The 22,385-nt window shown below is 42.2% G+C and overlaps 5 non-coding genes across 5 annotated transcripts; 1 reads left to right on the forward strand and 4 right to left on the reverse strand.

Moving 5' to 3' along the window:
• Nucleotides 1-2,854: 2,854 nt before the first annotated feature.
• On the reverse strand, nucleotides 2,855-2,928 carry Trnat-cgu (transfer RNA threonine (anticodon CGU)). Its single transcript has one exon. It is a non-coding gene; the product is annotated as a tRNA-Thr (tRNA).
• A 2,207-nt stretch (nucleotides 2,929-5,135) lies between these two features.
• Trnaa-agc (transfer RNA alanine (anticodon AGC)) lies at nucleotides 5,136-5,207 on the reverse strand. Its single transcript has one exon. It is a non-coding gene; the product is annotated as a tRNA-Ala (tRNA).
• Nucleotides 5,208-9,724: 4,517 nt separating this feature from the next.
• On the reverse strand, nucleotides 9,725-9,796 carry Trnaa-cgc (transfer RNA alanine (anticodon CGC)). The gene has a single exon. It is a non-coding gene; the product is annotated as a tRNA-Ala (tRNA).
• A 5,566-nt stretch (nucleotides 9,797-15,362) lies between these two features.
• On the forward strand, nucleotides 15,363-15,436 carry Trnat-agu (transfer RNA threonine (anticodon AGU)). Its single transcript has one exon. It is a non-coding gene; the product is annotated as a tRNA-Thr (tRNA).
• Nucleotides 15,437-21,062: 5,626 nt separating this feature from the next.
• Trnaa-agc (transfer RNA alanine (anticodon AGC)) lies at nucleotides 21,063-21,134 on the reverse strand. The gene has a single exon. It is a non-coding gene; the product is annotated as a tRNA-Ala (tRNA).
• Nucleotides 21,135-22,385: the final 1,251 nt, after the last annotated feature.

Consider the following 22,385-nt stretch of genomic DNA (forward strand, 5'->3'; position numbering starts at 1 on the left):
TACATGCAGGCAAAACACCAGTACGCATAAAAATAAATGAGTAAGTAGGTAAGTAAGGAAACTGTCTTAGTTTGTTTTCTGTTGCTGTAAAAACAAAAAAGCAAAAGCAAAACCACTCAAACCAAATGTAACTCAGGGGAGGAAAGAGTCCATTTGTCCTACACTGCCATGTCATAGCCCATCACTGGGAAAAGCTCAGACAGGAACTCAAGGCAGAAACCTGGAGTCAGAAGCTGAAGCAGAGAACAAGGAAAAATGCTGCTGAGGGGCTTCTTCTTCACAGCTCGAGTCCAGCTGTTTTTCTTACACTTCCAGAACCACCTACCTGCCCAGGGATGACATAGCCCACTGTGGGCTGGACCCTCCCCACAGAATTGTTTCCTTTTTCCCAGATGACTCTAGTTTGTGTCAAGTTGATAAAACAAACAAAACACAACCAGCACATGAACCTAAGAAAATGTTTTTATATATCATGACATTTAGCTAAAATAAAAATTCGTGCTCAAACAGCGTATAGTGCAATAAGACATGCCAAGAGAAAGAAACATTAAAAAAATAAAAAAAAAAAAAAGAGAAAGAAACATTAGAAACTGTCAGAGGAAAAGTAGAGAGGACACCTAGGCACACAGGCACAGGTAACTTGACTAGTACAGGAAATGAGACCAACAATCAACAAATTGGACCTCGTGCCATCTTTGTATATAACAGAGGATTAGTGTTGAGAATATGCAAGAACGCAGCAAACAACCCAGTCAGAACGATGGACTGTGGAGCTGAGCAGGGTTCTCTCTCAAAAGAAGACAAATGGCTAGATTTTTTCAAAAAGTGTTCAACATCAGGGAAATGCAGGTTAAATGTCATCCCAGTCCAAATAATGTCACCCAGGGAACAAGTGATGGGATATCTGAAAGGACCAATATTGGCACAGATCACTCCAAGACTGAGTTCTCAGCACCAAGGAGATGTATTTGCCCCAGAGAGACAAAGGGCAGGGAGTAAGAGACAAAGACAGGAGATAGATGAAAAGGGGGAAGGGGAAAGGAGCAAGGGAGAGGAGAAAAGGATGCTTGTCTCAGAGGGACAAAGGACAGCCTCTGGAGAGAGAGGAGAAAGATGTGGCCCATAGGCAAATGACAGTTTATAAGGGGAAAAGGGGGAACCCCATGTTAGAATGAGCTGGTTTGTTTTGATTGGGCACGTTAATTAGGGCAGCCTAAAGGGGACTTTGGATTGCTGGGCTTCTATACTTCGATAGCTGAACCTAGGTAGTCAGCCTCAGAAGAAGGAAGTACCCAAATAAGGAAATAGATCTTGGTTGCTAACTTTAGGAATATATTCTAATGTGTTTTTGTGGTTTTGGTTTTGTGTTTGTTTTTTTGTTTTTTGAGACAGGGTTTCTCTGTGTAGTTCTGGGTGTCCTGAAACTCAATTTGGAGTCCACTTTGGCCTAGAACTCACAGAGATCTGCCTTCCTCTGCCTCCCAGTGCTGGGATTAAAGGTGTGGCCCACCACTGCCACACAATCTAATGCGACTTAGCATGGTAGAGGGTATAGGGAGAGGGCAAGGCCTGACAGCTATATTTGCCACGCTTGGGCCTGTTAGAGTCTCTTCAGCATCTTTATCAACTCCTGTCCCAAGGCTCAGGGAGTATCACAAAAGGGAGAAAATGCAAGAGCTGGATGGGGGAAAGTGATGTTAAAAAATAAAGAAAAGGCTATCTTCTAGATGTGACACAGACGTTGCACTCATGGAATTTATAATGACTAGGTTTACTTACACAAGATCAGTAAGCATTCCAACAGGCAGCACTAACTGGACTCAGTTGTTGTGTGGGAAGGTGGGGGTGGCACATATGTGTTAGCCTAGTATTCTGGAGGCTGAGGCAAGAGAATTATAAGTTCAAGACCACCAGTGCAGCTTACAACTGTAAAAATTTGTCTTAACAAAAACGGATAGGCTGTGCATAGTGTTCTATGCCTTTAACCTCAGACTTCAGGAGAAAGAGGCAAGCCGAGCTCTGGTCTATATCAAGTTCCAAACCAGCCAGGGGTACATAGTGAGACTGTCTCGAAAAAAAAAAGAAAAAAAAAAAAAAAAAAAAAAAAAGGTAGGAGGGGACATAAGAGGGGGAAAGTAGGGTACCTTGAAAGAGTGAGAGGAAGCAGTTGGGGTGAATATGATGAAGGCACATTGTATGCATGCTATAAAGAACTGAGGCAACAACCACAGAGGAACTTCTTCCTGGCTAGCTTCTGGATCATGCTCAGCCAGCTTTTCCTACAGCCCAAGCTCTCCTGCCTCGGGTGGTGCTGCCCCCAGTGGGTTGGGCCTGCCCATATCAATCATCAGTCCTGACAATCTCTCACTTCGCTTCTTGCTTGAGTTTCTGCCCTGAATTTCCTCAATGACGGACTGCGATCTTGAAGTATAAGCTGGAATGGTGTTTTGTCAGAACAGCAGAAAGCTAGCTAGAACACGTACAAACAAACAATGTGCACAGCAAATGCTTACTTTAGTGAGTATTCCTGTAGATTAAATGAGAAAAGTTACAAAATGCAACTCGGAAAGTGTCGGACGAGCTTCGACAATTTTTTGTCAGTTTAAGTAAGTTGCTTAGAGTTTGAAAACGCACTAGAATATTTTTATAAAGATTAAGTTAAAACACTTTCAATTTTCTGTCAGAAATTCTCTTAGCCTTGCGCTAGACAGCTTGAGAACTTGAAGTATTTGTACTGAAGGATGCAGAAGTAGTGGTCAAAGAGACTGAATTTACGAATAATAGATTTGGTTATATAACTAAACATGATTTCAGGTTAAGAATTTGTCAAGGTCTGATTTTAAAAACAGAAATAAGGCCCCACTGGGATTCGAACCCAGGATCTCCTGTTTACGAGACAGGCGCTTTAGCCAACTAAGCCACGGAGCCACCTGAAAGGTACTTTCTAGTTTTTGATCAAATCACAGTAGATTAGGTGAAAATTTTAAATGGCATTGTATTTACTATTAGGATACACTGACACTGTCGCCAAAATAAAAGCACTGCTTTCAAACCAACAAAACACTTGAACACATTCTATTTTTTTTGGAAAATGCACTGAGCCAGTCCCCGAAAGCTTGTAAAGCCAGGGACCAGAATGGAATCCCAGAGGTGGGACCGGTTTCCAGTTTGATACTTCAGAATCTCCATGTGCCTGGATGTTCATCAAGCGCTATTCTTAAAACATATCATTCAAGTTTTAGCAAAATCAATAACATTCCTGGCGGTTTAGAAAAAAAGCATACTTGATTATTGAAAAAAAAAAAAAAAAACCCAGCACTTTGTCTCCAAACAGACTTGACTCAATTGCAGAAAGCTGAAGAGCCCTGGGCGCTAGCTCCAGGCTTCTAAAGATTCAAACCCAGAGCCAAGTGCTATCCCGCGGCTCTTAGAAAGGCGCTGAGATGGATAGCTTCAGACATTCTCTGGAAACAGCCGTGGAGATGTATCAGGAGTCCTGGAACTGCTCCTTCTCCGCTCTGCCTTCCTCATTTTGGTGGTGGTTCTGCAAAGCTAAACTCATTGCGGGACATTTTAAAGGGTAATTGCTTCCAAGACCCCGCGGGTGCCAAAATCTGCGGATGCTCAACTCTTCGTAACAATGTGTATTGTTAATATATTCATGTACAACTTTACATGTAGCTTCAGATGATCTACGTTGGAATCCCAAAGAAGTTGGTTCGAATACCAGCAAAGGTCAGCAACAGGATGGATGGACTTTGCCAGTAAGAATGAGGGCAAGCAAACAAAAAACAAAGTTTCTTTAGAGTCCTTCTATCTGGGGTTCCACCAGAAGGTGCCGCCCAGATTTGGCATGGTCTTCCTGCATCAAATATTCCGGTTAAGAAAATCACTCACAGGAGTGCCCAACAGCTTGTGTTTTAACTGAGTTCAAATGTAGTCAAGTTGACAACTAAGATTAGCTACCATAATCATATTCTGCCGGAGGCCAAGAAGAAGCAACAAAGGAAGGCAGGGTGAGGAACAGAATGAAATGAAGGAAGATAAGGCGTTACCACAGTCTGAGGCTAGTTACCAGACCAGGAGTGGTGGCCAGGTATGTAATCCCAGATATATAGAGGCTGGAGTAGAAGGACCCGAAATTGGAGACTAGCTTGGGCAATTTAGTGAGACCTTGTCTCAAAATAAAAAAGTAAAAAAAAAAAAAAAAAAAAAAAAAAAAAAGGCTAGGAATATAGCTAAGAGGCCAGAGATGGAATGATTGCTTACATGACACTCCAAATTTGAATTCCACACCCCCCACACACACACACTCGCAGCCAAGAAAACAAACAATAGCAATAGTAACAAAATGCCATTAAAACTATTGCATAGATGTCTTGGTATGGTAAGTGCCAGTTAGACTATAAGAGAACGATGTAGCACTACAAAAACGCAAGACACTAGCGAGGAAAAGGTCTGTGAACTCTTAACCTGTGACTTGGAAAGCTGATAAATGCTGTGGCTCTTTTTAAATTAACTGTTAAATGTCCTTGTATCTTTACTACTTCAGGGTTGCATTTCTCAGGCCTATAATACTGGTCAGTAGCTGTTTGCACAGGGTGATTTAACCAGAAGCCCAGTCTAAGACTCACACCTTAGTGTCCTCTTTCCTTAGGATCAAGTTGCTTGAGTAGGAGACCCTGTTATACTGATAGTCTAAAATGCTATAAACAGATGGAAGGAAAAGCTGGTACCCACTGTTCTCTTGATTTAAAACTCAGACTGCCAGTGATGGTTGCCATAGGCTTGGCTGGAGGTGGAGGGTAGGGCCAAATACAACCATTGTAAAACTTTTCTAAATTTTCTTTACTTGTTAATGTCACAGAGTTTCGTAGGTTGGAAGCTGGGGCAAAAGTTCAAAGGAGGCATACGTCTTAGACAAAGGACCTACCAGACAAAGCCCCTTACAGAAGTGCTACAAAATCACTAACGTTTATAAAGTTGTGGGCTCCCGGTATAAGTGGGGAGAGGTGTTCAGGGCTGTGAATCTGCAAATGAAAACTTTATCACAGATATTACGATGTCGCTTTGTGCATAGCACTAAGGAGAAATTTTGAATTTTAAAAATGAAGGTGCATCTTGCTTCAAAAGTCTGGAGATGCTGGGGATCGAACCCAGGACCTCATGCATGCTAAGCATGCGCTCTACCACTGAGCTACATCCCCACTACCCAAAACCTGCTATTTCCTAATCATCCTTATGAAATCCAATGTCCTTGGGGTCGGAAATCTCAATAAGTGTTCGGGATCCTCCCTTCTTGCGCCTTCCTCTCCTTCAGAACTAAGGGGAGACCCTCCCAGAAAGCACCGGAAATGCTTTGTTAAATCTTATCTACAATTATGAAGACAAAGGAAGCACGGACCTGCCGTTGCCCTAAAGTCTCCTCATTCTGTCCCCGGACTTCGATTGCCAGTCAAAATTGGGAGCCTTGGGGGACAGGGCTCTCCAACAAAAACCAGCTTCCCTCCTATCTCAGCCACTGGGGAATCAAAAGGGTCAAGATGTTAGACTGCCAGCCCACTGCTCCAGGATTTATCCAAAGGATGCCAAGGAAACCCGAAGCACTGGAAATCTCAGACTCTTCGGCGAGTCTTTATAGCCTGCGGGGATGAAGTCAGCAGCGCGCTTCCTCGAGGACTCACCTTCTCTTCTCTAGGTGCACGTTCCCACTCAGGAAGTCTGTTCTTATTCCTGACTGGAGAGTTCAGGGAAATCTCATGTACATAGAGACCTGTAGGCAAACCAGGAGATGGGAAAGCCAGGGAAACTGAGGCAGAACTAAGGGTTCAGAAGGCAGAGAGAATAGCAGGAGGGAAAGAACAGGAAGACAAAGCCGAAGCTAGAAAATCTTGTTGACAAGACGCCAACTTTTCTCCCATTTTTTCCTTACCAAGAGAACCTAAGTTCAGTGTTAAAGTAGACAATCCTTGACGAGTAGTGACTGGTTTAAATTATCTATGCTTTTCCATTTCCTTTTGTAGATGACTGTTTCCCTAGAAAGATCGCATGACCCGGGGCAGTTTCGGCACTTTCCAGGCTGCCTGTGATGCTCCCCATGTGATCTCAGCGTTGGTAGCAGAACCAGGAGGATTGCCACAAGTTTAAGGCAAGCCTGTGTTACCTGGTGAGTCCTCTTACTAAATATTTTATAGGGTGTCTTCCCAGCCGACTTCAAATATTTTGAGATTAAAAAGAATACCTGAGGGAAAAGATACGTGCTTCATTCTAGCAGTGCTTACATTTCCCAGGACTCTGTCTCTGTCTCTCTGTCTCTCTCTCTCTCTCTCTCTCTCTGTGTGTGTGTGTGTGTGTGTGTGTGTGTGTGTGTGTGTGTGTGTGTAGAGAGAGAGAGGGAGAGGAAGAGAGGGAGGGAGGGAGAGAGAGAGAGAGAGAGAGAGAGAGAGAGAGAGAGAGAGATATGGGTCCAGCAGAGGATGGGTATCTGATTCCCTGAAATTACAGTTTCAGATGGTTGTGAGCTGGCACACAGTGTTAGGAATCAAACCCTCAGTCCTCTGGAAAAACAGCCATGTTGTTAAAACCACAGAACCATCTCTCCAGGTTCAGTAGTTCCAAAAGACAACAAACAAACAAACAAACAAAAAACTCCCACAAAAAAAAAAAACCACAAAAGCCAAACCACTCTTTTAGCTGAAAGTATACAATGAACAAAATTTGATGGATTTATACAAATGTGTGTACAACTGGAACCATCATCTTGGTCAAGGAAGTTCACGAACTCATCAAGTCTACAATATTCCTTCTGTTTTCACCTGTGTTCACTTGTCTAAAGAGCATTGGACTTGATTTCTGCTCTCAAAGCCTCCAGTATTTTTACTACAGTTGCAAGTTTTACAAATCCTAAAAGCAAGACCTCAAGGGACTGCAGACTCTACACAGGCTTGGGGAGTGCAGGGTAACCCCACTTTCTGAACAGTACAGAGGAATGCACAGGCTACCTGACCACAGATGTCTGACAGCTCACTAGGCTTCCCAGATTCTCTATCTGGAAGGCAAGAAGCAAGATATTAAATGCATTGAGAAAAATAATATAAATAATAAATAGCACCAAGAGGTGGAACTTTGAGTAGATCTTTTTTGAGGGGTAGTTCTGTCATGTTCTGAGCAGCTTTTCCGGAAAGCTGTGACCAAAGATTGAGTCAGATCAATAAGTTTGTGTCATCGTGTTTCGAGGATATTTTGGTTACTTGAGAGTTTCCACTGAACTGAAAGAGCAAAAGGGGGAGAGAGAGAGGCTGTTTAGGTGAAGCCGACTGAGGTGGATTTGTGTGTGTGAGTGCATGGTGTGTGTGTGTATAAGTGCATATTTGCACACAGGTTCATGTACCTAGGCATATGCATGTGGAGGTTAGAGGTCATTCTCTATAACGGTCTTATTTTTATTTTTTAAAATATTTTATTTTTGGCTATGTCAGGGGACAATTTGCAGAAGTTGGTTCTCTCCTTCCAGCATGTGGATCCTGGGGATCAAACTCAGGTCATTTGATTTGGTAACAGGCACCTTTACCAGCTGAGCCCTTATTTTATTTTATTTATTTTTATTATTTTAAATACTATAAGGAGGATTTATTGGGCTGGCTTACACAGCTATGTGAACCCAAGAGAGGCTGAGAACCTGGTAGTCACTTAGAGCAAGTCCCAATCCACTCACCTTAGTTTTTGAGACCCGGTCTCTCACTGAACCTTGAGCTTGTCAGTTAGGCTAAACTAGCCTGTTGCAGACACATGCTACCGTGTTTGGCTTTAATGTGCATATGGTGGAATCCAAACTCAGGTCCTCATGCTTCAGCACTTTGCCCACTGAGCCATCTCCCCCCCCCCAGCTCCAATATTTTCATCTGTCAGTTGGTTGATTGTTTTTGATGTGGCTTGTTTGCTTGTTCGTTTGAGACAGGGTCTCACTCTGTAGCCCAAGCTGGCCTTAAACTCACAGTGATCCTCCTGCATCAGTCTCCTAGATGCTAGGTTGGAGATGTGTGCTTCCTATTCCAGTTCCTGCTGAAATAAAATTGATAAGGCACTGATCACATGAAAATTCGGAAATGGTGCATCCCATGGAAGAAGGACTGACAAGATAAAAAGCCATGTGGCAAGAAAATCATTCCAAAAGGTAGAATTCTTTAAACTTAAAAACACAGTCCAGAGACCAGCATTGTAAGACTTTGGGAAAGGTGAATAGGCCCTTGGGTTTCATGTAACTAAGTGTGATGGGCAGGGCAGTGGCTCTTCGCTGTTTTCCACCAGTCTTTCCTTGGTTTTCATTATTAGTCTTAAACTTAGTTTTTCTCAGACAGCCATGAACCTGACACAGAAGGTGAATGGTCGGCCACGCAGGTAAGCCATGCTTCTTAGTCCAGCAAAATCAATACCCTTCCTTTTCAACAAATATTTTGTAACTTTATTATCCTGGCCTAAATCAGAGAGTTCATTTAAACTAGATACATAATTTTTCTTCCAAATCAACAAATCCATAGCTAGTATGAGAAATAAAAGAAAATTAGTTTGACATACAGAATAAAAAAAATTAAAGGAATTCTTAGAATAACTATTTGGAAAAAGCATTATATAGTCATGTGCTTGTACCTTTAAAAACAATGTCTATGAATTAAGCAAATACAAAGAAATGCAGACACTTGGTGCTGAATTAAAGCCAAGCATATGCTCACCTTTCCCAGGATGATTTCCAATGTAATTGGTGATTCTTAGTCAAGTTTCAAAGCATATTTCCACAAGTAAAGACATATTTAAAAATAAACCAAAGCAGAAGTTACATTCCTGGTCGATTTACTGGTGTGAAAACTGTTCAGTGGAAAAGGAACATTGAGGTTATATACTCTTAAGCTTCAGAACCAGAGCTCTTCTGGAGTTTCAGCTTGATTCCCCAACTGTTACAACACAGAACCCAGGAGCCCGAAAATGAGTAACTCGGTGTCCAGAATCCAAATCAGTCGGGTTCTCAGAACAACAGCCCATGACTTGCTTCACAGCTGTCTTTTGTTGCTATGATGGTGTTTCCGGGGCCTGAATCTAGAGCCTCCTGCCAGATAGCAAGCTCAGCATCTGTGGACCGTATCACCCACCATTCACCTGGCTTTTAAACTGTTATTCTAGGTGGTTCCGGCAAGCATTCATCGTTCAATAACTTTTGATGCTGTTGCCTCGGCTTCTACGAAGTTGGGTTTCCAGGCACAGCTTCGCCATTTCCCTACATCTCTCACACTGAGCCATTAGTTAATAAGGCCGAAGTCACAGTGAGAAATAAAATGGTAACTTGTTAGTACCTCCAATGTGTGAGATTCTCTATTCAAGGGACCCCTAAATTCCTATGTACAATTCTCAACAAATATTAGCAATGGGTGGTAGATATTAGTACCTCTCCCATTCCCACAGTCTCCCAAAAGAATAAGTTGAAGTAATTTTATTTTTACTGACTGTACCCCATTGGGACTGGCAGGGCACCCTTCCTTCGAGGTGTTGTCACAGATGCTTTCCTTTTCACTTGTCCAACAAACACCTCAGAGCTTTTTCTAGGAAGGTTGTGGTGTCTAGATAGTCATACAGAAACGAAATAAACTTAAGGACACAGAATACTTGCAGAAATTATCGTGGGGAAGAAATTTAAATACATATTATTATGAGAAAAAGAAAGTACGTACGCTTCTGGAGATGCCGGGGATCGAACCCGGGGCCTCATACATGCGAAGCATGCGCTCTACCACTGAGCTACATCCCCAAGTACAATTCAGTGGTCGTACACAGTTCCTATCTTTTAAAAGCCCCAGTGTGTTATGCATAACCGTACTGTCTTTGGGGAAGCACTATTGGATCACTAGTGATAAATTCTAGCTGCACCATAGCAGCTCCTTCTGGGACCCCAACAAACCCCAGTCTCAGAATCACCGAGAGGAAAACAGTTTCAAAAGCTTCAACACTTTGGATCCTCCCGGTGACCAAGTCGCATCATAGGCACAGACAGGGAGGATGAGGGAAGAGGGATTCCCGCCGCCCATTCTGGAGCATTTTCTGCAACTCAAAGTCTCAAATGTACAAATGTAGATTGACCTCGCCTGGAGAAGGAACTGTGGAAATGTTATAAGACAAAAACGTGAACATCTTCCCTGTTCTTTGTCCACATAGGCAAGGGCTAAGCCCACTTGACCGGAAAGCACGGACCTGTGGACTTGAGCATCACCAGGGATCCTGGAACGTTCTGCAGCTGGTTGAAGGGCTCTGGCTGCAGCAACCTCACGTAGGATGCAGGATGCGTGCAGCCAGAATCTCGGACAGGTGCAACCGCCACCGACAGTCACTAAAAGCCACCTCTGCCCAAGGTTCCGTTGCTGCAGCTGCACACACAAAGGTTCGGTTTCTCTGTTCAGCGGAGAACCTGCAGCAGAGAACAGTGGCTCTCCAGAAGTAGAAATGAGCATCAGAGACACGATCCCAGAAAGCGCTTATTATTTAATATGTCATTAAAATTAAAAAGTAGCTCGTGAAAACCCCAAGATAATAAGACAAGCCCCAGGCTGAGAAAAAAATTCTCTTCATTCACACTTAATAAATGTCATATTCCAAATATCCAAAGTGTGGTGAAAAAGGTGCCTTCGAAGGCTGGAGCATCAGAATTGCCGAGTTTGAAGAATACTGGACCACATATTGAGTTCCAGACCAATCTAGGCCACCGAATCTGGTCCCTGTCACAAAATAAAACAAAGAGTTGTCATGAATTAGCCTATGGTGTTAACCTCCACTAGCTCTGAAGTTGTAAGGACGCGTGTGCTGTGTACTGGTCTATAAGTTCGAACAGCACCGCTTCTGAGTTGTGTTGTTGCCTCTGTTCCTTCATAGCCGAGTTCCACCAGAACTCTCTGAAACCATATACATGGCTTTTAAAAACCAGGCTTTTATCTATAGCTTTATAATTGACTAATATATTTTGCCTGATGCTGAGGACACACCTCCATGGTAGAATGCTTGCCTAACATTCATGAGGCCCTTGCTTGGCCCAATGTCCCTTATTGCAAAAGTAAACTTTCTCTCAATCTTTTCTTCCATGGTGGTCAAAATTCTTTCCACATTTGTGTATTGGCATACTATCATAAGCAAAATTTGTCCCTTCCCTTTTTTCTTCCTTTCAGGTATTCTTCTTGTATTCTAAACATCGTTGTCTTTAATTGTTCAATAACTGGCTTCATTGTTGGTGTTTCTGAAATATACAGTAGATCCTATGACCTTTTGAGCATCCCATTATTTTCTGAGCATCTCTTTCTATTCTGGCATAGAATCATGTTCTAGGCTCATACTGTACTTTCCCTGTCCTAGCCCCTCTTGTAACAACAAATTCTTCCAGAACACTGGTTTCCTTTTAGTGGTATCTACACTAAGTAATTAATATATAAAGCTAGGTCTGCTCATTGCTTGTGTGCAATTTTCATGCACTGTTTTAGTACACAAAGCTAGGATAGAGCTGTTCTTTGCCCTTGCTGAAAGTTTGTGTAGTTAGTTAGGGTTTGGGTTTCTATTGTTGCGATGAAACACTGTGACCAAAAAGCAAGTTGGGGAGGAAGAGTTTATCTGACTTACACTTCAGCATTGTAGTTCATCCCTGAAGGAAATCAGAATAGGAACTCAAACAGGACAGGATTCGGGGAGCAAGAGCTGATGCAGAGGCCATGGAGCAGAGTTGCTTAATGGCTTGCTTAACCCACCTTCTTAGAGAACCCAGGACCAGCAACCCACGGATGGCTGGATCCTCCTACATTAATCACTATTTGAGAAAATGCCTGTTCCTCATGGAGAAAACAACTGTTCCTCATGGAGGCATTTCCTCAGCTGAGGCTCCTTCCTCTGGTGACTCTAGCTTATGTCAAGTTGTCACAAAAAAAAAAAGCAGCCAGTTCACCCTCTCTGACAGTGAATACACTGGCTTCCAACATTAGCTTCATTCCAACACACACACACACATACACACACACACACACACACACTAAATATAACTCAAAATTCAAGTGTGGTTCTATTGTATTTAACAGGTGATTGAGTCAAAGATCTGCACAAAACATTCACTTGGGTTCATCCAGTCTTTGCTATTGTGTCATATTTTTAAGATATTTTTAGTTATTATTCAACAACTGCATTCATATATACAATGTGTTTTGATAAGTGTTATGTTTCTTAGGATTTCCCCCCTGTTGGTAGTCAAGTTTAAAATAGTTTCCCTCTCTCTGTGCTGAATCAATTTTTAATGTGTTAAGACATAAACATGGTTCCAAGGAGCAAATCTATAGAGAAGTATCAAGTTGCTCAAGATGATTGCTGTATCTAGGGATGCCTTCAGTGGGCCAGTGTCCCCCAGGCATCCCCTTGGGAGCTGGCTTTGGGGTTAAGAGTGCAGTACCTAGACTAGTGCCTTGGCTTTCTTAGCCTTTCCCTGGTGTGTGTTCGAGATAGAACATAGTCTAGCAGGTTTGGAAAGAAAGTTGTGTAAAAAGGATCTATGTACCCAATAAATTTTAGGTTCTAAAAACTCATAGATAGAAAGAAGTCACTGGGGGATCTATGAAGCTAGTTTTGACCTTGCTAGAGTGGCTTAGGAGAGGCATGCCTAGTGTGTGCTGAGGCCGTGGGTTCAATCCCCAGCTTCTCCATCTACAAATCTGTCTTTTAGTCTGAAGACCTTGGACTCGGATTTCCCATCCACAATTCTTAGTTTACTTACACGCCAGCCATCTTTCTTGGCATATTTTTAACCCCTTTGAGATGTAAAAAGCTTTTTTTTCTCTCTCTCTCTTTTTTTTTTTGCTCATTTATATAAACTTGGACTTTTTTGTGAGGCCTAACACTTTATTTTTTTTAGACATTTTAATTAACTTGGCAAATTATATATTCTTACCATTTACAATATGATAGTTTAAAAAGCATACATTTTATACATATGTACACATATATGTACACACATGGATTTCATAATGACTTAATAGAATTATCAACATATGTGTCTTCCCTCTTGTGGTGACCTTCCTCCTTCCTTGTGCCCTTCCAGTGAGTGGTTGAGAGAGAAGACTTGTTGGGGGCCGGGGGCAGGTGGTTGAGGAAAGGAACAGAGGGAGAGAAGGATGGTAACTAGGAATTTTGTGGAAGGTCAGAGAAGGGCATGGCCACACAGCCACGCTTAGTTGGGACACTTGCTTTGTACCTCTTGATGATTCCATCATTCCCTACTAGCAGTCTAAACCTGTGATCCTAACAATAGCTTTGATGGACCCACATAATTTTGACCATACCACTCAGTTTATGAAATAAAATTGTCTCTGTCTATAACCTAAATGAGGAGAAAGTATTTTAGAAAAACTGAGAGTACACTGAGGTTCGAGGAAAAGATAAAGTACCTTCAGTTTCTAACTCTGACAACATGAAAAAGACAGTGGCTTAGTCTGCTACAGTAGGATGGGTTCACTGTTGATGATTCTTATGTTATTATCCACCAACACGATACCTTCAAATAGCTTCACAAACTGCTTCCTGCTTCCATTTTCACAGGTTCTTAACCTCCTTCAATGAAACCTTCTTTGTTGCTCCTAAGTTCACTCTCACTAGTAGCATGTGTTGTAAATTTCACCTCATACTTTCATGTTTCATTACTGTTTCTTAACTTCGTAAACAGTCTCCTCATCTATTGTACCATTTCGATGATTCATGCAGTTTGCTCTTTGATTACTTTGAACTGTCATCGACTCTAAATGAACTCTGGAGTGATGTTAGCAACTTCCTGTCAGGGGAGGTCACCCCAAATCATTTGTCTTATGTCCGAAATTACTTCCTGCTGTCTTACTCATTAGCCTCAACTCTTCAATAGATTAATAGTCTTATCAAAAGCTAATAGTTTTAAACAGGTTGATAGTCTTTGAATACATTCCTTTGGCTGCTGCAATTAGACGAAACGTAATTACCATATCATGGAAAACAGTTTATTTGAATGACTAACAAATAAGCCAACCAAAAAAACTTGCAATCTTATTTTCTTAAGGAAAAAAAAAAAAAAAAAAAAAAGTCTTGAGCTGGGCAGTGGTGGTACAGGCCTTTAAATCCCAAATACTTAGGAGGCAGAGGTGGGCAGATCTCTGAGCTGGAGGTCAATCTGGTCTACAGAGTAAGTTCCAGAACAAAAATCTTTTTGAGAGATCTGGTTGTGATGAAAAAAATGTCATTTTTAATTTTCTGGGTTTTTTTTTCTAATGGTTATTTTTATGTAAGTTTGCTATTTGGTGGCGGATGCTCAGGCTGATAATGTTTACACCTGTCTCCCTGCCAGGGAACTCTCAGCATCTTTGAAGATTATGAATTACTAAAGACCTAGATGAATAGAAAAGTGGGTCTCAAGAATTTTATCTTCGGTTTCCTTAATTTTCTGAGCTTGCCTTCTAGGATGTGGCAGAACAGAAAGGCACGTGGGTTTCCAGTCTGCTTCTCATCCAGCCATCCTCTCTCCACACCGCCAGGTGGGACGCTCATCAACTAACTGCAATCCTAAATAGACTCCATCCAGGTCCTTCTGAGTGGGGAAGGTTAAGTGCAGCAAACAGTTTAACGACGCTTTATAAAAGAAAAGAGAAGGGAAGAGAAGGGAAAGGAAAACTGACAAGAAGTGAAAGAAAAGCTTTCTCCTGTGTGGCAGAGATGGCTCAGCTGGGAGAACAATGTGGGGAAGACCCGAAGGCTCTTCGTTCATTCCTGAATCTTGGCAAAGCTGGCTTTTAAAGCCAACTTTACAAGTCAGATTATGAGATTATTCCTCTGTGAGATGGGAATTCCGAATGTTTACTACAACAATCTCCTGTACTATTGGTATCATGTAGTACGTTGATGCTCATGTCTTCACGCAGGAAAACTATAGTTTGATTTTAAAATGATTTTCTAATTCAGTAATTCTTTATTTTCCTCTTTTTTTAATACTGATGATTCATTTTAGGGTTCAGTGATTAAGACATTTGTAGTTAGTAATGAAATTGAAAATCAAAGCCCAATTTTACTCTTTTAACTGTACATGCATTGATAAGGAAAAGTAACAGAATGTGGTACACATACATATGTGACTCTGAAAACAAGTAGAAGCAGCACGCAGTCACTACGGTTCAAAGGGCCCGCAGAAACTGGATAGGAAACTGTCACACAGCATCTCCGAGGAACCTGAGCTGTCACCCTTGTCCAGTCATCTGTATACTTTCAGGTACTTTCAGTGCTTGTCTCCAGCGCTGCCTACCTATACTCTCTTCTAAGATGGAACTAGCTTCCTATGTAAGGGCTCTGTGGCTTAGCTGGTTAAAGCGCCTGTCTAGTAAACAGGAGATCCTGGGTTCAAATCCCAGCAGAGCCTCAGGACAGGTTGTTGGTGGCTCAGTTTTTAAGAGTTGGGTCTTTATGGTGTCATTTTCCTACCAGTCCCACTACACACTACTATGTCCATAACTTTTATCAACCAAAGACTTCTCAGACAAAAAACAATCCTACTTTGAAGCATCTGGCCCAACACATCACTGCAAGGAAAATAAAAAGGTGGAAAAGGTGGGTCAGTGCAGTCCAGATGTGGGTGTTTGGGTGATGGTGGTGGTGGTTTGGTGGTGTTGCTGTTGCTTTGGGGTTTTTTGTTTTTGTTTGCTTGTTTGTTTGTTTTTGATTTGTTAAAAGTTTTACACATTAGGTCTTCCACTGGGAGTGGAAGCATTGTCTTAATTATTCTATTCATAATTTCATATAAAGACCTAGGAATGAGAAACTGAAATTCAGAGAAAGCCAGTAAACCTTAACATGGATTTTAATGAAATGCCCAAAAACTTGTTGTAGTGAAATATTATGAATGTTGATTTAATATGACTGGGGCCAGCAGCCTGTGTACAGGCCCTGTATGCCCAGAGCAAAATGAAAATATCAGTTCTTACTCAAACAAAAATTGAGTTCTTTCTCGATTTCTCCTTCCCTACCCCACTCTTCCTCCCTCCTAGTCCTTTTGCACCAGTGAATTTAGCTCCTGGCCCAAACTCTGCCTCAAGTCCTCTCCGTAACTCTTAAGTGCAGATTCCCAGCACACAGTCCCTTAGTTCTGACTAAGAGAAGTTTCCAGTGTTTATTTATTTCTGAGGAGATGTGTGTGAACTTCTCTCATGAAGAGTGGGCTTTGCTAGACCCATCCCCGAAGAGTTTCTACAGAGATGCGATGCTAGAAACCTCCTAGGGCCTCACTGTTATAGTTAGAATGTGAGCTTTCTGTCACTTTTTAATTTAAGAGTACACAGCTTTCTTGGAGGTTGTGCAGTGGCTCTTGAGTGAGTAGCATCCTCAAAACAAGTCTGAATGGTCAGTAACCATCAACTGTGAGACACCCTAAGAAAGAGCATAAAAAGTGGGAGGCCTAGTTAAACACACGCACATGCACCCGCACCTGCACCCCCCCCCCCACACACACACACAGGGCAGCAGCACAGGGGCTGCTACAAGAGTGAAGCCCAAGCCAGCTACAAAGAAAAAGTTCAATGTGGCTATGCCCCGAATTTGAGCAGACCTTGGCATGGACTAACAGAGTGAGAGGAAGAATGATATCTTCCAATGTAACACTCACAACTAATGGCACACTTACAGGCAGAAAAAGGATCCAGTCTGAGTTTTTTTGTTTTGTTTTTTTAGAAATCAGGAAACCAAATCCTTCTTACCAAGACTGAGAAAAACCAAAATTGAGACCAATCATGTTTGTTGCTAAATAGCATCAAGCTGGTTGTGTGGCTAGGAGGTAAAACTGCAGGTTAAGCATGCAGGAGTCAAGTGATCTTGGACTCCATGTTGCTTTTCTTTGTCCCCATTAACACTGTATATACCTCAATAAAACAACCACGTTTCCCATCTTTAAATTGTCCTTAATCCCATTTTTCCTTGCTCACATCTAAAATAAATCCATCATGAACAGACTGTCTTTAAATGCATCTGTTTCAACCCCAGCTCCTGGCACCTGCTAGCCTTGCTCCATCAGCACATGTGTGAGGATGTATGTACTCTTCCAGCTCCTGCCCACAGTTTCCTGGAGTATAGAAAAGGAAAGATACTGAAAGTATGATGCTTAAAGTACAGCTCAGTAGTGTACTGCAGCGTTCAGTATGAGAGGTCCCGGATTAAATTCTCAGCACACTAAATAAAGGGGGTGTCACACAGTCCTTTGCTAACACTTGGCTGTGCCTCTGTTAACTATGTGACTACAGAATGGGGAGTAAAACACCTGCTTTTCGCTCCACCCACTTCAGTCCCTCACTCGTTATTGACAATAGTTGGAACCAATTTCACAAAGTGTTGGAAGGAATGCTGTGCATTCCACCACCATCCCGGCATCTTCAGGGTCAGGGTGACAGGATGAGAGATGACCTCTCTGAAGGAATGTTGCGATTTCCAAATTCCAAAGGGGAAAAATGTCTTTGAAAATAGAGATGTGCTCAAACTTGCTCATGGACAGGAACTCCAGGTGATTTCAGCTCTGGGCTGAAATTAGTGATCTGGCTCCATAATCTGAAAGGTCCAAATGTCACACCCAAAATAATTTCTCAAAGCCTACCCCTCCACACCATTCTTCTGACTTCAGTTCAAGTAAATCTTCCTAAGAGCTGAGTAAGAGGAACCAGAATTGAAAGTCTTTAATTTTTCCTATCTTCATCAGGATAACCTTAGATTCAACGTACTATGCCATTACTGAGACCTTACCTAGCAGGTTTGTTGGTACAAGGCTATAATCCTAGCCACTCTGGAGGCAGGCACAAGAGGATTGCAGAGTGAGTTCTGGGCTACAGAGTCAGTTCAAGGCCAGTCTGGGGAACTTAGTGAGATCCTGTCTCAAAATAAGAAGTAAAGAGAGGACTGCGGGTATAGTTCAGTGGTGAGTGGGAAGTCCTATGTTCAACCCCCAGCATCAAAAACACTTTTCTTTGGCTTAATAAAAATCTACTTAAATTAAAATAATTTCCATTTTCTTGTCATCACAAGAAAGGCACTTGGGACTCTGTGGAGGTTAGCAGTCACATACAGGAATCTAAAAAGCTGTGCTTTGACAGAGCAGTCACTACCTCCGTGCTGGCTGGCCTCAGACAGTCAACCCTATCTGCTTTGTGTTTTCTATGACTTTCTTATACAATCTTTCTTTCTTTGAAAGCACTTTATGAAGAATTCAACTGCTATATGATTTTATCCTTTCAAATACCAGCTCCACATCTCTCATGGGTTTTCCCATTGCCATGTTTTTGGCACAGTCATCCACTGGGCTTTGGAGATAAACATTGGTTGGTATGGGTTCATTTCCCCAATTAGCAAGAATGCCATTTGTTTAGATAATGGAGGGCTGTGCATATAGCTTATGACAGGACACTTGCCTAACCTATGTGAGTCAGCACCAGAAGGAGAAAATTGTTTAATTACAAAATTTAAATTAAATTTAATAAAATTAAAAATTAAACCAACTTTTTGAGGTTGAAGAAACTTGGATAATTTTCTTACCTTCTTGTGAAGAAACCTTCAAAGGGAGGACCACACCTTTCCCCACAAACATGCTTTGGTCATGATATTTCATCATACTAATAATAACCCGAACTAAGACACCATCTTTTCTAGTATGGTGTTGGGAAAGTCAAGCCTCTAAAATGCTGTCATATTTCCTTAATCTGGAGGATCCAGAAATGTGTTATAACTCTTTTTATATTTTTTAATTATAATGCTGTTGGCCAATGTCTAAAGCTTCTTATTGGCAAGCTCTGCCTAAATTAGTAAGCAGTGTGTTATAACTCTTAAAGGGTCAGAGTAGGGTAGAAATCAATTATACATTTCCTCCATGATTCAATCTCTGGACAGAGTTTTAATCAATGAAATCATAGAGCTCTCTACCCGGCCACCTCTGCTCCTTCAGAGGTCAGTCTGCTGATCAAACTCTTTGGGGGCAAGAAGATGAGCTCTTGTTTTCCTTTAGTCTCATTTCCTGCAAGCGGTATAGAGAATTTAAAGCAGAGACCATTACCACTGCCCATCTTGCATTTTGCCAAGTTATAAGAGCATCCTTTCAGTCTTGCTCTTTATCATCTTACTTTTCTTTTTAAAACAGGGGTCTTTCTTTGTAATTTGGCTGGCCTTGAACTCACTGAGATCTTCCTGCCTTAGGGAGAGGCCAATATGCTGGGCAATTTCTATATTTTGATGTGGAGCAAACTTTGGGGAATCTTCCAAGCTATTAAAATCTACGAGAGTTAATTTTCCACAGGCAACAAAACTCTGGCCACTGTAAATCTTCAGAGAACCAATACTTTGGACTCTCTTTCCAAGACAAGGGAATAACTGAATCTGGGGATCTTGGGGTCTCAGCATGGATAATGAATGTCAAATCCAGTGGTCAGGGGATAGACCTCCTGGTAATCCCCAGTATTGTTAAGCTGAAGAATTCCCACACCATCACACCATACACCACAGCTTCAGGCTGTCAGCCCAGCAGGACTGCTAAGACCTCCGTGCAAAAGAACAGAACCAGGAAAGATGCCTCAGGGAACTTAGACATTTATGGCTGACTTAGATGCTGGCTCCTTAATGGCTGATCATGGATAGAAAGGCAAAGACAAACACATGTGCAGAAAAGTTGGGATCCCCTGGGCTGTGCTTGCTTTGATGGAACACATCTACTTCTCAACAACCAGGAACCTAAACCAGTTGATTACAGCACAGGAGAAGAGTTACCTAGTCTTAGTAGGAGGTGTCTTAGGCAAGCTGTAAATATTCTGGAGGAGGAACCTGCTGCTGCTAGTTTTTGCGCACGCTGATCTACAGTTAATAGCACCTGTATTGGCACACACTGTCAATATTTGCAGTAGATCCAGAGAAAGCTTTGCCATCACCCTAAGCCTTACCTATGAGGAGGAAGGCATTGATCCTTGACATGCCCTCCCAGTGTCAGCTCCTTACACACTCGCTCAGGGCCTCCTCCCTCCCCAAATTGAGGAAAAAACACCAAGTGAAAATTTTACTTGATGCTGTCCCAGTCTCTGCACTCAAACGTGCCCAAAAGGGATTGCTGTGGAGAAACCTGGGGCAGCCTTCACTCGGGGGGTGGGGGTGGGGTGGGGTGTTGTAGTTGCTTCTGAGACCCACACAGAAATATAAAGGGCATTTCAGATCTCGAGGGAGAACAGCAAAGTGAATTAAACCTTTGCAATAACCTCTTCATTCCTAGTCCCCAAGCTCCTGTACACAAGATTCTCCAACTGCAGCTAGCAGAGAGGTACAGAGAATGGATGCTTCCTGCTATTTCCAAAACTTTGGATCTTCTATGCTTTCTTTCACCTCAAGCCACTGCCATGGCGTTAGGAAGACCAGTTTCTCTTCCTGTCGCAGAAAACAATTTTCTCAACTGAAGATGCGGGAAGCATCTTTCCTTTGGGCAGCATCCTAAAGACCTCAGGAAAAGGAGTGGTCCGCCAGTTTGGATACGTGTCGGGCAAGTCTTGTTCGTTCGGTGTGGGGAAGGTGAAGAAGTGGAACCCCGAGGACAACCGACAGAAAAGACAGGCTGAGGGCGTCGGGACCGGTGGTTGGGCTGAGTTTTTGACATCCATCAAGATTCTGTGCGGTCAGGGTGGGGAAAACAGAGCTCGGGCTCAGGAGTATTTTCTGCAGGTCAAGTCTAAAGTAAATTTCCGAAGGTCTTTCTCTCTTTCGGTCTTTTTTCTTACCAGTATCTTAATTATGATGAGAAATAAGTGCACATGGAAATGTCTACTAAGCTAGCATGCTTCCAATCAAGGGATCTTGAAATCAAAGTTGTATTTCCGTACAGTGTCTCACAGTGGTTTCCTAGCGGAGAAGCAACCAGGTTATGAGAGCGGTTTACATAACTGTGAGTGGGAGAAGCACAGCTACAAAACGTGAAGAAGAGTCTAAAGTAAGCTCACAGCTGCGGTAACCAGAAAGGACAACGACCTGTGGTGAGGTTGAACTGGAGGTGCTGGGGATCGAACCCAGGGCCTCGTGCATGCTAAGCACGCGCTCTACCACTGAGCTACACCCCCGCTACTGGCTATAGGTTTAGACTGTTCGATAATATGGTTTATACCTTTGTCGTTGACTAGGCGATCTAAGTTGGCACCTTCACAAAATCTTGTTTTTGAATTTTTGAATTGTTGGCTCTAGACAGAGAAAGGTGTTCTGTATGAAAGACCTCATTCTCTTTCCACACTTGTCACCTCCTGCAAGGTGACAATTCCCAGAGGCCCTCCAGGGAAAATCCCAAAATAAGAGTCTTTATGTGAGTCTTCAGAATCTCCCATCTTACATATACCGATGAGTCTCAAAAGGGAGTGCCAGGAATGTTTTAAAAGGGATCCTATGACTGTTTTGAGAAACATAGATACAGATGGGAACATAGGTTATCAACTAAAAATAAAAGTTAAGTCTAGCACATTTAAGACCCAATTCCATAAAGCTTCTGGGAGGAAAACAAACCAAATCCTCTTGACAGGGCTGTGGCAGGACCTGACCGCACTTGACTAAGACATGCAAGGCACAAAGGGGTGGAGGCAGGGGCAAAAGCCACGAGCATGCTGTCTCACAAAAGAGAAATATCTGTATGTCAGTGTGACAACTGAAAAGCAAACAATGATACACGCAGTCTAAGAAAATAGACGCACCGTGTCCACAGTTTGCATGATTCAGCACGCAAAAGTCTTCATAAGCGGGACTAATACAGCTCTTATCAAAGTCCGGCAAGAGTTGGGTATGTGTGTAAATGATAGAGTGCTTGATGAAAACGCTCAAGATCCAGAGGTTTTATTAACCATTAAGGCATCTGCCCAGCCCCCACAACCATTTTTTTTAAATCCCAGCAAGATATAGTGTATAGACTAGATGATTCCACAGTATGTATAGAAAGTCACAATTATTCAAATATGTGTATGGAATTATAATAGCTGAAATTCTGCTAAGCAATATAACACAGGACCAACTTAGCTAGTTTCTATTTCTACCTTTGTGTAACTGCAATTACTAGGACTGTTTCATCATTGTAGAGACATAGACACAGAATAGAGCAGAACAGAAACCAGAAGGTCACACAGAAATTCCCAGCTGTTTTTATACAGAATGGCAGAATTCTATTGAGAGAAACAGACTATTAAGAAAAGGTGCTGAAAGTTTAGGTGTCTGGGGAAATGAATGCATGGTTGAACTCTGACATCCTATTTAAGAATTAAACCTAAATAGATTATGAGTGTAAAAAACATAACTTTTAGGAAAAATGGAAGGAAATCTTGCTGTTTGGGGAG

The sequence above is a fragment of the Phodopus roborovskii genome, unplaced genomic scaffold (assembly GCF_943737965.1).
Source record: "Phodopus roborovskii unplaced genomic scaffold, PHOROB, whole genome shotgun sequence".
Lineage (NCBI taxonomy): Eukaryota > Metazoa > Chordata > Mammalia > Rodentia > Cricetidae > Phodopus > Phodopus roborovskii.